This window comes from Balaenoptera acutorostrata, chromosome 15 (genome assembly GCF_949987535.1).
Source record: "Balaenoptera acutorostrata chromosome 15, mBalAcu1.1, whole genome shotgun sequence".
Classification (NCBI taxonomy): Eukaryota; Metazoa; Chordata; class Mammalia; order Artiodactyla; family Balaenopteridae; genus Balaenoptera; species Balaenoptera acutorostrata.
In genome coordinates this window covers 27,885,942-27,902,733 of record NC_080078.1, presented here as the reverse complement: position 1 = coordinate 27,902,733, position 16,792 = coordinate 27,885,942, and positions in this window count along the sequence as shown.

The window sequence follows — 16,792 nt, the reverse complement described above, 5'->3', positions numbered from 1 at the left end:
AATTCAACACAATGCCTATTAAAATTCTTCTCCCATTTTTGCAGCAGTTGACAAGCTGATCCTAAAAGTCGTATAGAAATGCAAGGGATCCTAAATAGCCAAAACAATCTTGAAAAAGAGCAAATTTGAAGGACTCACATTTCCTGATTTCAAAAGTTACAGCAACCAACACAAGTGTCTAGGCTGATAGAAGAAGTCTATCTGGGACATTGCTGCTAGCGCTGCAGATAAAAAAGAGGAGTGGACTACTTACTGCACGATGACTCTGCTCAAGATTGGCTCATGTCACTTTGGTTCACACTCCATTTGCCAAAAGAAGTCATATGGCCAAGCCTGATATCAGTGGGAAAAATGTATATTCCTCTCTTAGGGAGGGGCAGGGAATATTCTGAGCAGTTATATTAAATACCACAGGCAATATTTCAGATAGACTGATGGCATACTAATATGGGGTCTAGTCATAACAGAAGGGTATATTGGGACCATTCTCTTTGCCCTCTCCTCCCTGAAAGTTTATAAGGCATTACAATTAAGAATAAATGTGATGTTTGAAATATAAATGAATGACTGCTATTTGGCAACACAATACAAAAAAAAATTGATGGATTACCAGCCTCCAGGCAGTATATTTCCTGAGTACCTGCTTGCTTTCAATACTCGGATTGCCCCATAAAAAGGTCAGCCCATAACTTTCTGTCCCTGGGCAGCCTGAGCAGTAGTACATATATGCTGCTCATGGCTATCGCCATCCATACTGGTAGAAGAGCTCTTTATTCCTTAACCATTCAAGGCACAATCCGGCTCATGGGGGCTCACCCTGTTCTCCAGCACTGGTGAGCGTTGTGCCCTTGCTGGGTGGTGAGATGCTATAACCCTTCCCTCTCTCCTGCCTCCTGAAAGGATGGAGGTGGCATTTAAGTTTCTTCTGTTTTATTTTCCCTTTGGATATCTGCCTCTTTTTTTAAAATTAATTAATTAATTAATTAATTAATTAATTAATTAATGGCTGTGTTGGGTCTTCGTTGCTGTGCGAGGGCCTTCTCTAATTGCGGCAAGTGGGGGCCACTCTTCATCGCGGTACGCGGGCCTCTCACTATCGCGGCCTCTCCTGTTGCGGAGCACAGGCTCCAGACGCGCAGGCTCAGTAGTTGTGGCTCACGTGCCTAGTTGCTCCACGGCATGTGGGATCTTCCCAGACCAGGGCTCGAACCCGTGTCCCCTGCATTGGCAGGCAGACTCTCAACCACTGCGCCACCAGGGAAGCCCTGGATATCTGCCTTCTTGATATAAAGATTTCATCATTTACAGAATAAGAAATGTTCTCTCAGCTCTACTCTGGGAAACAGAAATTTAGTTTTTAATCAGCCTAAATGAATTAATCTGCTTATTCACAGGCACAGTCCTGCTCCTGATTTTCTGCAACTTTAATCTCTCTTGGAATCTCTAGGAAAAAAAAAAAAACACCTCTGGTCATAAAGATAAGGACTGGAATGGCCTCATATACATTAGGAAGTGACTTGGGATTTCCCGTCTGGTTCTAATTATGCAGGCTTCTGAGAAGCATGGAGTCATGAGTGTGTTGACATCATCTTCACACTTTCTGAGGCCTCTGCCAGAGAATCAGTCAGGCTCTAGGAGCAGGGCAAAGAGGTGTTAAAGTAAAATCTCCTTCTGAAAGGGCACATTTCCTGGTCCTGTAGCAACAAGAGACCATTTCTAGGAACTTCAGAATTTAGATACATCCAAGATGTTCAATCATGCTCATAAGTAATGAAACGCTATTTTGAATAGCAGTGAGATCCAGTTATTTATCTATCAAATTGACAAAAGTTAAAATGTTTGGTAAAACCCAGTGAGTGTGAGGAAATAGGCATTCTCATTCATTTGATGTGGGTGTGTTGTCCAGTGCAGCTTCTTTGAAGAGCAGTTGGGAAATACCTGCCAAAGCAAAGAAAAAAATGCTTTCCCTTTGGCTCAGTGATTGACCCTCTGTGAATATATTTTACAGATACATGAATTGGTGTGCAAAGACATGTTTAGACCAGCTTTCCCCTTGCTGCATGGTATTGTACTGTACCTGCCTTATACTGTAAAAAACCTAAATGTTTATCAATAGCAGACTAATTAAATGAATTAAGGCCTATCTATAAAATAGAATACCATGAGGCTGTTTAAAGCACTGAAAAATATCAGTGTACACTGGTATGGAAAGAGAGTCAACACATCTTGCTAAGTGTTAAAAAGCAAGTTAGAAGATGATTCTTTTAAATGAGGGATCTTCAACTTCAGCACTACTGATGACTTGGATCAGATAAGTCTTTGAAGTGGGGGCTTTGCTGTGCATTGCAGGATGTTTTGCAGCATCTACCGAACAGATGCCAGCGGCAATCCCTACCACTCTCAAGCCATGACGATAACATATGTCTCCAGACATGGCCAGATGGCCTCTGGGGAGAGGGCTGCGAAAGCATCCCTGGTTAGGAACCACGGCTCTAGATGCATGGAAGTTAAGAGCTGTGGGTGTTTGTGTGTGCACAGATCATGTTTAGAATAACCATATGAATCACTGGCTGCCTCTGTACAGCTGGGGCTAGGATGGTAGGTGGGAGAGAAACCCAGGTTTCATTGTAAATACTTTTGTATTGTTTGAGTTTTAGCATATGTGCTATTTAAAAACTCAGATTAAAAGTAAACTACACAATGATATCTCCATGACCGTCAAAGGTAGAGGTAGAAAGAGCATTTTTTAAAATGCCATTTTGACCCAAAGAGCTTGGTACCTTTTTTTCCCTTGCGGTTTGGAATGTGCTCAGGGTGAAGGGTTGTGGAACGGCAGCAAGACGGGCCGCCACTGTGCACCAGGCTGAACGCGTTCTTGGAGATACAAACAGAGCCCCTGTAGCCACTGCTGGATAAGTCTGGGAAAATGATTTTCTGGAAAGAGCATGAATGGACCTTTGGAACTAGAACGATTTAGGTTTTAATCCAAGATTTGCCCCTTAATGGCATGTGTTCTTGCCCAAGTTAACTCTCTGAGCCTCAGTTTCCTCATTTGTAAAGTAAGCAAAAAAGTATACAGTTCAGGGCTTCCCTGGTGGCGCAGTGGTTGAGAATCTGCCTGCCAATGCAGGGGACACGGGTTCGAGCCCTGGTCTGGGAAGATCCCACATGCCGCGGAGCAACTAAGCCCGTGAGCCACAACTACTGAGCCTGCGCGTTTGGAGCCTGCGCTCCTCAACGGGAGAGGCCGCGACAGTGAGAGGCCCGTGCACCGCGATGAAGAGTGGCCCCTGCTCACCATAACTGGAGAAAGCCCTCGCACAGAAACGAAGACCCAACACAGCCAAAAAGAAAAAAAAAAAAGAAAAAAGTATCCAGTTCATAGAAATTTTGTGATTATTAAATAATACACACACACATGCACAATTTCTACATAAAACTCTGGTGACTGCCAGTTAAGAGTACCTTTTCTGAATGCAAGTTACACGGGGCCCCCATCATGATAATTAAGAGCTTTTTGTTTGGAATCAGACTAATGTACATCCAAATCTCAACTCTGCCACAAGGTTGCCTTGTGACCTTAGGAAAATTAATTAACTTCTCTGGACCTCATTTTTCTCATTTTTTTCTATATTAAAAAAAATTCCCATCACAGAAATTGGAGGCACCTGACACATGGCTCTCTTTGATTCTACAAAGGCTGAAGGGTTGGAAATATGTCTCATCCTATATTACTTAGGGACAGAACTCAAACTGGTTTAGGTCAAAAAGGAGATTTAATGATCCACGTCCAGGCATCCCTTGGAGATACTACGGGCTCAGTTCTAGACCATTGCAGTAAAGCAAATATCAAAATAAAGTGAGTCACACAAATTTTTTGGTTTCCAAGTGCACATAAAAGTTTTGTTTACACTATACCATAGTCTATTACATATGCAATAGCATTATGTCTAAAAAGACAACGTATATACCTTAATTTGAAAATACTGTATTGCTAAAAAAAAATGCTATTATCTGAGCCTTCAGTGGGTCAAAATAGTAACATCCAAGATCACTGATAACAGATCATGATAACAAATAAAATAATAATGAAAATTTTAGAAATATTGTGAGAATTACCAAAATGTGACACAGAAACACAAAATGAACAAATGCCGTCAGAAAAATGATGTCGGTAGACTTGCTCCATGTAGGGTTTGCATAAATCTTCAATTTGTAAAAAACACAGTATCTACAAAGCACAATAAAGTGAAGCACAATAAAACGAGGCCTGCCTGTACTGGAACAGTTTAGGGATTATTCTTACACGGCTACTTCAGGTATGACTGGTTCCAGGCACTCTATGTCAAAAGGGCTTGGTCTCTTTCCATCTCATTGCTCTATTTTGCTCGGCATTGGTTTTATTCTCAGGCAGGCTCTCTCCATGTGGTAGCAAGATAACTGTACACACTGGGAAAACTTAGTATAAACACAGTGCCAACTACCAAATGGTCCCAGCGAAGTCCCCATAAACTGTTGTATAATTAATCCTCTCTGAGTCCTGCTCCCATCTCTGAAACAATCACTATGTCCAGGAAGATGCAATGCTCTACTTGGTCAGCCCTTGTTCATGGTGCCCATCTGTGAGCACAGAGTGGGGTTAGTGCCTCTGAACCATATGGAGAAGTCACGAGAAGGGAGAAGTTGTGAGCTGTTATCCGTGTCATTTCCCATAATAGATAATGTGTTTTATAGTTTTCTTTTCTTTTCCTTTCTTTTACTAACTTTCTTCTCTTCTAGACCCTGAGTAGAACAAAGGCTCTATGTCTCAATAAGCTCAGGGTCTAGTACAATACCTAAAACATATAGGTGATCAATAACTGTCCCTATAATGCAATGAATTACAGGGACCATATGCCTTCTAATGATCTTGTCTGGAATCTGTCCTGCAGCTCAAAAATATTTGTTGAATGGACTGATGATAGTTTCTCTGGGGATAGAAATCATGTCTGATTCACTGTATTCTCAGTGAAATACACATTAAGTGACCAATTAATACTTGTTAAATAAGCAATTGGTTGAGTGAATGATTTCTAAGTTCCACTACAGCAGAGATCTCATCTCTTTTGTCTCTCAATTTCTAGTGAAAGGTCCAATAATCCCTACCTTCTAGGGACCCAGATACCTCCAGCCACACTCTTCCTCCCCCACGGTGGACAGCTACTCCTCATCTATTCCCCAGAAGATGTCCAGAGGATGGGGGCCATGGGGGGAAGGTAGTGGGTTTGAATATAAAGAAGAGGCAAGAAGAAGGAGACAAATGAGGAGTTCATTTGAAGTTCACGTCTATCTTATTTTGGAAGGAAGTGGGAAAGGAGAAAAAAGTTTTCATGAATAATGCTGCTTATTAAAATGCTTGCTCTCTCTGATGGTGATTAAGATGGATGCAGCATCATACTGACTTTCAGAAGGAGTGGGAGTACAGCTGACAATTTTCCCATCAGAGTTTTTCACAAAGAAGGAGCAACTCCTAGGTCCCCTCCCTTCCCTCCTGCTCTAGGCTGCCTTTCCTGCAGAGCTTCTTGCTGCTTCAAGGCACTGGGGGAGGAATTCATCAGGGGCTGACAAGTGGCAAATGCCATTAGCTTTCAACTACATTAAAGGATGTGAACATAGCAGGGATGGTGCCTTATTCCCCTCTCCATGTTCCCAGCCCCTGTGCCTACAATAGTGCCTGGGTCCTGGCAGGCATATAATACTTTGAATCATTCTTTCGTGGTTATCTGTCATTTTTGGCATTCCACATTCATTTCCCTTTCTTCTATTATCAATTCCTTTCTTTTGTTTTGGAGAACCACTCCCTTACCTCAATCCATGGTTCTGGGGATTAAAGGAGCTAATTTCATAAAGTTCCTAAAATACTCCCTGGCTCAATTAATATTAGCTATCATTATAGCTAATTCTACTTTATATTATAATTCATGAAACATCCATGAAGCAGGATGCCATAAATAAACTATCAGATTGTATGGAAGAGATCTTTTAAATTAAAAGATCATAACCAATTTTTTAAAGAACAAAATAAGTGTAAGAGTTGGAAGAAAAATCAAGAGGAAGTAGGACCAAAAGATAAAGACAAACAGACACATACATACATATTTTTAATTTGAGCTTCAATCCAAGAGGTTCAATATTTCAATAAAAAGAGTTTTCAAAAAATAGAACAGGAATTACATTGGAAGGAAAATTATCAAAGAAAAAATACAAGAAAAATTTCCAGGTTTGAAAAACACTCTCTTTCTAACACAGTGACCAGAATAAAAAGTAATAATAATAAGTAAACAAACTAAGATATAGCATCATTAAGTTGTAAAACAAGGTGAATAGAGAAAAAAATTAAAATGCTTCAAAAGAGAAGAAAAAGAAATAATTGGAAATCAGTATGGTATTAGTTTATTTAGCAATGACATTGGAAATTAGGCAACAATAGAGCAATGATTTAAATATTCTGACTAATAATGATTTCCAGATAAAAATTCTATAGCATTCAAGCTAGAGGTCAAGGGAGAGCTTTTTTCCTTCACATTTATAAGTTCTCAGAAAGCTCTTGGACAATGTGTTCTCCAAAAAGAAGTAACCCAAAAGACAGAAAAACAAGAGTCCTAAGGAAGGAACCAGCAGAAAACAGAAGCAAAGGTAATTTTAAGAATGGTTTTGAAAGGAATTCTCTAGATGACAGTGGGAAGTAGGCCCAGAGAGCAACTAAAACAGATTAGAGCAGGAAAACAGAGGAACTTGAAAGATATGAATAGAGCATCTCCAGGAAAACAGTGGAACCAATAGCATAACTGTTTCATTTGACTGTGAAAAAAATAGTGTTAAAAGGATTTTTAGAGTTCTGTGGAGAGTGTGAAATAGAAAACTAAGCAAATGAAAAATTGAGGCAATTATCAACTCCAGGAAAATATAAAGTTACATAACTGAGAAAAGATAATCAATGTATACTGCTTGACTCAGCAGTAAACTTACATGTACTAACTAGGCCATGACCTATCCATGAACACATAGTTATATTGTAAATATTGAATGTTTAATTATATTTGAGATATGATTTTATTGGAAGGTTTAGGAAATGAACTACAAAACAATCAGAAGATAATAAACAAGATGAAAATAGTAAGTCCTTATCTATCAATAATTGCTTTAAATGTAAATGGATTAAATATTCCAATAAAAAGACATAAAGTGGCTCAATGGATAAAAAAACAAGACCCAATTATGTCTTGTGTAAAAGGCACTCACTTTAGAGTTAAGGACACATGTAAGCTGAAAATTAAGGGACAGAGAAAATATATTCCATGCAAGTGGTAACCAAAAGAGTACAGGGGCAGCCATACTTCTATCAGACAAAATAGACATTGTCAAAACTGTCACAAGAGACAAAGAAGGTCATTATATAATGATAGAGGGATAATTCATCAAGAGGATATAACAATTATCAATATATATGCACCGAACATCAGAACATCTAAATATATTAAGCAAATACTAGATACATTAAGCAAATTTCTGAAGGTAGTAATAGCAATGCAATAATAGTGGATTTCAATACTCCACTTTCAACAATGGATAGATCATTGAGACAGATAATCAATAAAAAAAATATTGGACTTGAATTTTACGTTAGAGTAAACAAAACCAACAGAAATACACATAACATTCCATCCAACAGCAGCAGAACACACGTTCTTCTCAAGTGCACATGGAACATTCTCTAAGATAGATCATATGTTAGGTCACAAAATTAGTCTTAGCAAATTTAAGAAGATTGAAATCTTGCCAATTATATTTTCCAATGACAACAGTTTCTTACTAGAAATCAATAACAGGAGGAAAACTGGAAAATTCACAAATATGTGGGATTAAACAGCACACTCCTGAAAAATCAGTGGGTCAAATAAAAAATCAAAAGGAAATTTTTAAAAGATCTTGAGAAAAGTGAAAAAGGAAACACAAATACCGAAACTTATGGGAGACAGCCAAAATAGTTCTAAGAGGGAAATTTATAGCAAGAAATTTATAACATTAAGAATAAAGAAAGATCTCAAATAAACATCCTAACTTTATACCACAAAGAAGTAGAAAAAAGAATAAATTAGATAACATAAGCATAAAGAAGAAAATTGTAGATATCAGAGCAGAAATAAATGAAATAGAAACTAGGAAAACAATAGAAAAGATCAATGATACTGAGCTGAGTTTTTGTAAAGATAAACAAAATTGACAAACCTTTTGCAAGACTAAGACAAAAGAGAGAAGATTTAAATAAATAAAATAAAAAATGACAGAGGATATATTACAACTGATACCATAGAAATACAAAGGATCATAAGAGACTACTGTGAACAATTACACACCAACAAATTGGACAACCTATACAAAATGATACATTCCTAGAAATATGCAAACTACAAAGACTTAATTATGAAGAAATAGGGAACCTGAACAGATCAATTACTGATAAGGAAATTAAATCAGTAATCAAAAACCTGCCAACAAAGAAAAGCCCAGGACCAGATGGCTTCAAGTGTAGATTCTACCAAACATTTAAAGAATAATTAATGTCAATCCTTCTCAAACTCTTACAAAAACTTGAAGAAGGGAATGCTCCTAAACTCACTTTATGAGGCTAACAGTACCCTGATATCGAAGCTAGGTAAAGATCTACAAGAAAAGAAAATTACAGGCCAATATCCCTGATAAATATAGATTCAAAAATCCTCAACAAAATACTAGCAAACAAAATTCAACAGCACATTAAAAGGATCATACACTACAATCAAGTGGTATTTATCCCCAGGATGTAAGAATGGTTCAACATATGCAAATCAATGAATGTGATACACTACATTGACAGAATGAAGGATAAAAATCATATGATTGTCTCAATAGAAGCTGAACAAGTATTTGACAAAATTCAACACCTGCTAATGATAAAAAATCTCAACAGATTAGGTATAGAAGGAATGTACGTCAACATAATAAAGGCCGTGTATGACAGGCCCACAGCTAACATCATACTTTAATGGCGAAAACTGAAGCCTTTTCCTCTAAGATCAGAAACAGGGCAAAGAAACCACTCTTAACACTTTTATTTAACATAGTATTGGAAGTCCTAGCCAGAGTAATTAGGCAAGAGAAAGAAATAAATGGCATCCAAGTAGGAAAGGAAGAAGTGAAATCCTCTGTTTGCAGATGACATGATTTTATATATAGAAAATCCTAAAGGTGCCACCAAAAAACCTGTTAGAACTAATAAAAGAATTCAGTAAATTTTCAGGATACAAATTCAACATACAGAAAATCAGTTATATTTCTATATGCTAACAGTAAACTATATGAAAAAGAAATTAAGAAAATAATCCCATTTACAATGGCATCAAAAAGAACTGGAATACATTTAACCAAGGAGGTGAAAGACCTGATACTGGAAAACATAAAACATTGATGACAGAAACTGAGGAAGACATAAATAAAGGGAAAGATATCCCATGTTTGTAGATTGGAAAAATATTTTTAAATGTCCATGCTATCCCCCCACCAAATCTATAGTTTCAATGCAAATATTATCAAATTTCCAATGGCATTTTCCACAGATATTAAAAACGATTCTAAAATTTGTACGGAACCACCTAAGACGCTGAATATCCAAAGCAATCTTGAGAAAGAAGAACAAAGCTGAGGCATCACATGACATTATTTCAAAATGTACAACAAAGCTATAGTAATCAAAATAATATGGTACTGGCTTAAAAACAGACACATAGACCAATGAAACAGAATATAGAGCCCAGAAATAATCCACACACTTACAGTCAATTGATCTTTGACAAAGTTTCCAAGAACACACAATGGGGAAAGTATAGTTTCTTCAATAAATGGTGTTGGGAAAACTTGATATCCACATGCAGAAGAATGAAATTGGACCCTTATCTCAGACCATCAGTAAAAATCAACTCAAAATAGATTAAAGATTTAAACAATATATCTGAAACTAAAACTACTAGAATAAAACTATTATATGGAATTCTGCAAAAGGCAAAACTATGAAAATAATATTAAGACCAGTGGTTACCAGGTATATATGGTGGGGACAGGGGCGATTAATATGCAGAGCATAGAATTTTTAGGAAAGTGAAAATACTTTGTATGATACTCAAATAGTGGATATGAGTCATTACACATTTGTCCAAACCCATAGAATGTACAACACCAAGATGAACCCGAATGTAAACTATGGACCTTGGGTGATAACAATGTGTCGACATAGATTCATCAGTTGTAACAAATGAACCATCTGGTGGAGGAAGCTGATAATGGGGGAGGCTGTGCATGTGTGGGGGCAGAGGCAATATGGGAAAATCTGCACCTTTCTCTCAATTTTGCTGTGAACCTAAGATTGCACAAAAAAATAGTCTTAAAAGTGCATAGAGCCAAATACTCACACACAGATGAGTAAAAATAGGTAAATATGAACAAGCTCAATGGATTATACCAACATCAGTATCCTGATTGTGATATTTTACTACAGTTTTGCAAGATATTATCATTAAGGGAAACAGTAAGTGATACACAGATCTCTCTATATTATTTCCTACAACTGTAAAAAAATTAAAATCCCATTGACTACTGACTGGAGTCATGGATTCCCCTCTACTTCACTCCTGGAGGTGACCATTAATTACTTTTATGTATATTCTTCTAGAATACATAAAACAGAAGCAGAAAGAGCCCTGTGAATTCAGACAAGCCAGGATTCAAATTCCAATTCCACCACTCAATAGCTTTGGAGAAGTAACTTAACCTCTTTGTGTCTTAACCTCTTCTTCATTAAATGGGCTACAATAATAGTAGTTAAATTGTTCTGAGAAGTTAATATGTGTCAGTCTGTTAGAACAGTGCCTGGTGTCTAGTAAATGCTCAATATTAATTTTAATATGCATGTATCCTCAGAAAACATGAAGCATAATTTTCTTTGATGTTGATTTTGTGTTTTATATAAATGGTATCATGCTCTCTGTGTCAATTATTTACTTCTTTTTTTTTTTTTTCTGGCCATGACAATATATCTCAGATTTCTTTCCATGTCACTAATATCAAATTATCTCATTCTTTGTAATTGTTGCATAGTATTTCATGGTTGGCTATACCTAAATTTATTTACCATTTACCTACTGATGGAGATTTAGATTGTTCCTAATTTTGTGCCAGCTAAACTCACGTGAGTATGTCTCTGAACTATACATGAGAAATGGAATAGCTGGTTCACTAAATATGGCTTTGAAACTTTCAGATGATGTGTTAAGATTCAGTGCTGTCTACATAAACTTCAGGATCCCAGCAATGGTTTGAAAAATCTCCTTGCCACTCTTTAAAAATTACTTGATTGAAAATGTTAACCTGAAACAAATAGACTGCTGATATTTCTGCATGAAAGATGGGTTTATTCGGGATCAGCAGAGAATTGTAATTCAGGGTCTGCAACCATGGTGAGTCACTGCAAGTCCCCAAATGACAAGAGGAGGAGAGAGGGAAAGGAAGTTGTGGGGGGTGGGGGGGCGGCTGTTAATAGTATACTAAGAGTCTGTGGCTTTTCATTGGCTAAGTCCTCTCCAGGAAAGAAGAGAAGTCTTCTTCCCAATGGGCTGTGCTATCATCACGAGGCATGAGAGCTCCCCCTTCTGGTCTCCCAAATCTGTTTAATTGAGGTTTCTGTTCATTTTTTTACAAGGTATAACTTACATATTATAAAATGTATCTATCGTTGTAAATGTACACACATTTGCAAGCAGCACTGTTATTCACTTTGTTGTGTATTGAATTGTGTCCACCAAACAAGATATGCTGAAGTCCTGACCCCAGTACCTCAAAATGTGACCTTATTTGAAAATAGGATTGTTATAGGTATAATTAGTTTAGTATGACTTTCTGTTGTTTTAAACCACCCACTTTGTGGTACTTTGTTACAAAAGCTCTAGGAAACTAATACACATTATTTTTTTATTGTTGTTGTTTTGAAGTATAGTTGATTTACAGTGTGTTAATTTCTGCTGTACAGCAAAGTGATTCAGTTATACATATACATACTTTTTAAATATTCTTTTCCATTATGTTTTATCACAGGATATTGAATATAGTTCCCTGTGCTATACAATAGGACCCTGTTGTTTATCCATTCTATATATAATAGTTTGCATCTGCTAACCCCAAACTCCCAATCCATCCTTCCCCTGACCCTCCCTCCCCCTTGGCAACCACAAGTCTGCCCTCTATGTCTACACATTAGTTTTTAGTGCTTTTTAATATAGTTTTTTTTTAGTAGAAACGAATACACACATACACATTTAGAACATTTCCATCACCTTAATAAGATCCCTTATGCATATTTACAGTTCATGTTCACCCTGACCCTAGGAAAGCCCTGAGTTCTGTTATGGAGTAGAGGAGGAGACCCAAACTTTTCAGCTGATGCCTGGATTGGTATTATCCTTCAGGACCCATATTCGCTCATGAAAATGACTCAGGAGGAGACTCTTAGATGGTCAAGTTTGGGATATAACTTCATTCCACCCTCTCCTCCACCTTTGGTCTCAACAGTTGTCAACAACTGGGTCAAAAACTAAATTTTGAGGGGCTTCCCTGGTGGCGCAGTGGTTGAGAATCTGCCTGCCAATGCGGGGGACACGGGTTCGAGCCCTGGTCTGGGAGGATCCCACATGCCACGGAGCAACTAGGCCCATGAGCCACAATTGCTGAGCCTGCGCGTCTGGAGCCTGTGCTCCGCAACAAGAGAGGCCGCGACAGTGAGAGGCCCACGCACCGCATTGAAGAGTGGCCCCCACTTGCTGCAACTAGAGAAAGCCCTCGCACAGAAACGAAGACCCAACACAGCCATAAATAAATAAATAAATAAATAAATAAATAAATAAATAAATAAAATTTAAAAAAATTTAAAAAAAACAACTAAATTTTGAAAACCTGGTGAAAAATCTCCTCCAAGAAAAAAGGTATACATATCTCTACACTCAAAATCTGACAATTTTAGATGCCCCGTGTGTGAATCCCAGTTTAAGGATCCTTGGTCTTTCTGTTGTATGCTTGAATATCTGTGGTGAGGGGGCGGTCAGTGCTGCCTGAGGCAACCCATTCTGCCCTGGGGAGCTCTATGCCCGGGGAAGCAATTCCTGTCCTGGTGGCTCCCACTTACCAGTTCTGGGATAGTCTTTGTTAATTGCAATATGGAACAGGAGACTGAGGAATTTTCAATCCCGGAGTTAAATGGGAACCTACAGAAACCTGCATGGGAACGATTGCCAAACCTCTAGTAGACTTTCAGGGTGGAGAGGCAGTGGGAGAGCTCAGAATTTGGAAAATCCTGTGTTTGAAAATCCTGGCTCTATCATGTGCTAATTCTTTGTCCTTCAGAAATACTGATAGCCTTTCTGAGACTAAAGTCTCCTTTGTAAAATAGAGAAACTTGCACATAGTAGGTGTTTTATCATGGATGAATTTAGATTGAAGTGAAACCTCATATGAATAAAAAATAGGACCCAATACCACAAGAGATGGAAAAGATGAGGAGGAAAGGGAATTTCCATGTCTAACAGCATCCTGAGAAATGAGATTATCAAGTCTTTCATACATAGACCTTTTAAAAATTTAATAGATTTTATTTTTTTAAAGCAGTTTTAGGTTCACATCAAAATTTTAAGAATGTCATATAGTATGTAGGCTTTTCAGATTGGCTTCTTTCACTTAGTCATATGCATTTAAGTTTCCTTCATGTCTTTTCATGGCTTGATAGCTCATTTTTTTAAAACACTGAATAATATTCCATTGCCTGGCTGTACCACAGTTCACTTATCCATTCACCTACTGAAGAACATATACCTTTTATTGAATTAAATTAGGTCTCCATCTTACAGTTGAATGACCACAGCACGGAATGAGCAGATGACAGCATCCCAAGACTCCTCCCAATGATCCAGAGTTCCACCAAAGTACCACAAAAGACAAGTCTGAGGTCTCTAGCATCCTAACACCTGAGGCAGGAAATAGATGGGCTCCAGAGTAGGCATTTACAACTGGCCTCCTGTTTACATTTCTTGGGGTGAGAAAAAGATGGGCTTCAGGCCAGACATATACAACTTGCCTCCTGTTTGCCCTCTGAGATGTAAGTAACCACAGAAACAGGGTAAATAGCCAGGCTTTGTCTCTTGAGAATGCCCTAAGATAACAGTCATGGCAGGAACAGAGAGGGACAAAACCCTGTTTGAGTAAAGGATCAAGAGGTCATACATTTCCCATCCTTGGGGCAGGGGAGACATTGCACATGTGCAGAAATGCTCCTTGGGGGTCAAAAAGGAGGGGGCACCACCCCATAATATGTGATGCTAAGGCCACCCCATAGGCCTCTGGCCTGGAATCCATCTTGGAAAAAAGTTGCACATGCATGTTGGGGAAGGTCCTAGGGCAGGGCAGGTGTGGAAAAAGAAACCAGATAATTGGCCAAAGGTAAACAAAGACCTGGAAGAACTGCCCAATATAAATGAATTAACCCCCTCTTTACTGCACTCTCCCTCATTAGGGAGGAGGCCCACACCCTTTCTCTCTGGGTGTGCATCTCTGCCTTGCTTCTATCTTAACTAAACAGTTTCTCTGTGTGCTCTCCCACTTGTTGTTGTGCTGTGTCTCTAATAATAAACTTTGTACCTGTTTTTACACTTTTTGCCTCCGTGAGAATTGCATTTTTCACTGGGGGCAAGAGCCAGGGAAGAATAGCTTCTAGCCTCTAGCCCTTGCTGGCCTGGTAGCTAGGATTCCTGGTTTCATCCAGGCTACGCAGGTTCAATTCCTGGGCAGGGAATTAAGATCTTGCCTCGTGCCACCGCTTACTTCTCCCTCTCCTCCGAGATCACACCCACCACATTAAGAAAATAAAGAAACAAAATTGATTCGGTGGGGATGATGGGATTGGCCTGAAAATCGCAATGCAGTATCTCCACCAACTATAATTGCTGATGAGTTCCATCCACCTCCAAAGGGCTGACCCACTTCCCTAGGATGGGTGCTCTTGGAAGTTCAAATCCAGGAAATACAGCTCCACCCTGCCTTGTTGTTATCCCCACTTAACTTCTACGGAGAATACTGGGTTAGGCACTTGATTTAACCAGGTCTTTGAAGACCTCAACTGGCAAATGCAAATGATGAGACTTGAAAAAAAATCAGAATGTTTTGCCTTGGTTTCCTGAAGGCTGAATTAAACAGAACTTAAATACTCTGTTTTACTTTTTGTTTTTTTCTGGACTGAACCTAGAACTAAAGGGGATTTTTTCTCTCCCTTTTCAAAAGATACCAGGTGAGCCAGAAACAAACAAGCATTTTCTAAAACTAGTGAACCATGGCATCAGAATTTTCTTCAAACCATACCTGAACCAAACTTACACTTCATACAGTTGGAGTCTCTCAGCTAAATTGGCCCCAGACATGGAGTTGTTTTACCCAACTTAGAGCCAATGTGAAACAGGTCTCTCTCTCGGCTCTGTGGTTGTTATTGTTGTGGTTTTTATGGTCCCATTCTGTCTCTGCTTCTTTGCATCTTGGCTGTCTCTCTTCATCCCTCTGTGTCTCTCTGTCTTTTGTCTTTCTGCTTTTTTCTTTCTTTCTGTCCTTCTCTGTCTGTGATCTTTCTTCCTCTCCCACTGCCTCCTTCTGAAATGCTCGTAATATAAGGACCCTGGAGCAGACAACCTGGTCTTGAAATCACCTCCTGTCTCTGGGCATCTGTCTCCTTATCTGTCAAACATGCTTAGCAGGGTCCCCGGCATGTAATAAGCATGTTATAGTCAATCATTATTATTATTTCCCACATTTGTATAGCCAACTTCCCCAGGTAGTTTCTGGGACCAGCAAACATGGTGACATAGCGGATTGGAGAGAGAAGACTTTGGGAGAGAAAGACTTCATGGGTTGGGGGAAACAGAAGCTAGAGACCTAGCTTAGTTCTCTTGGCTGTGCAGTTTCTCCTCACGTCTTTTACAAGAAGCAATAGGAGATGTCCCAGAAGACTGTAGGGTTTGCACAGAGAATGCCATGCTTCTCATAGCATTTTGGCTATTGAATCTGCACTTCCTCTACCCTAACCTGTGAAATTTGTGAAAGCAAGAATTTTGAGGAGAGAAAGGGGAAGAGAGAGAAAACATGGAAAGGAACATAAGAGAGGAGAAAGAGGATGAGAATAAAAGAGAGCATGGAGAGAGAGTTAGTGAGAGAGAGAGAGAGAGTAAAAGGAAGAGAATATGAGAGGGAGAGGGAGGGAGATTCACTGAGGCCATAGACCAATGTTTTCTGCTAAATAGAGTAAGCGAGACCAACCTGCATCCTTGGAAGAAAAGACGCTATGGCCCATATTATTGCTCCTTATCATACACTGCACTAAATGCAAACCTATTATCTGTTCAATTTCATTTTAGTACAATTCACTGTACTGCCGCAGCCTCACTTTCCAGCTGAGGTGCCACTTTTGTAAGCAAAAGTCTAACTCCATACAGCACAGATTTGGCTTCTTAGCAACTGAAAGAAGTTAGGCTGAAGAAAAGAAAATAAAGCACATGGCGTTGCAGAGTTAAAGAATAGAGATACTGATGTATTGCATTTGGAAGCAACAAACAAAAAACAACCCCCAACAAACCCACGCCATGCCATCTGCAATCAATATGCATCATTACATTTAATGAGATGGCTGGGTTCTGGG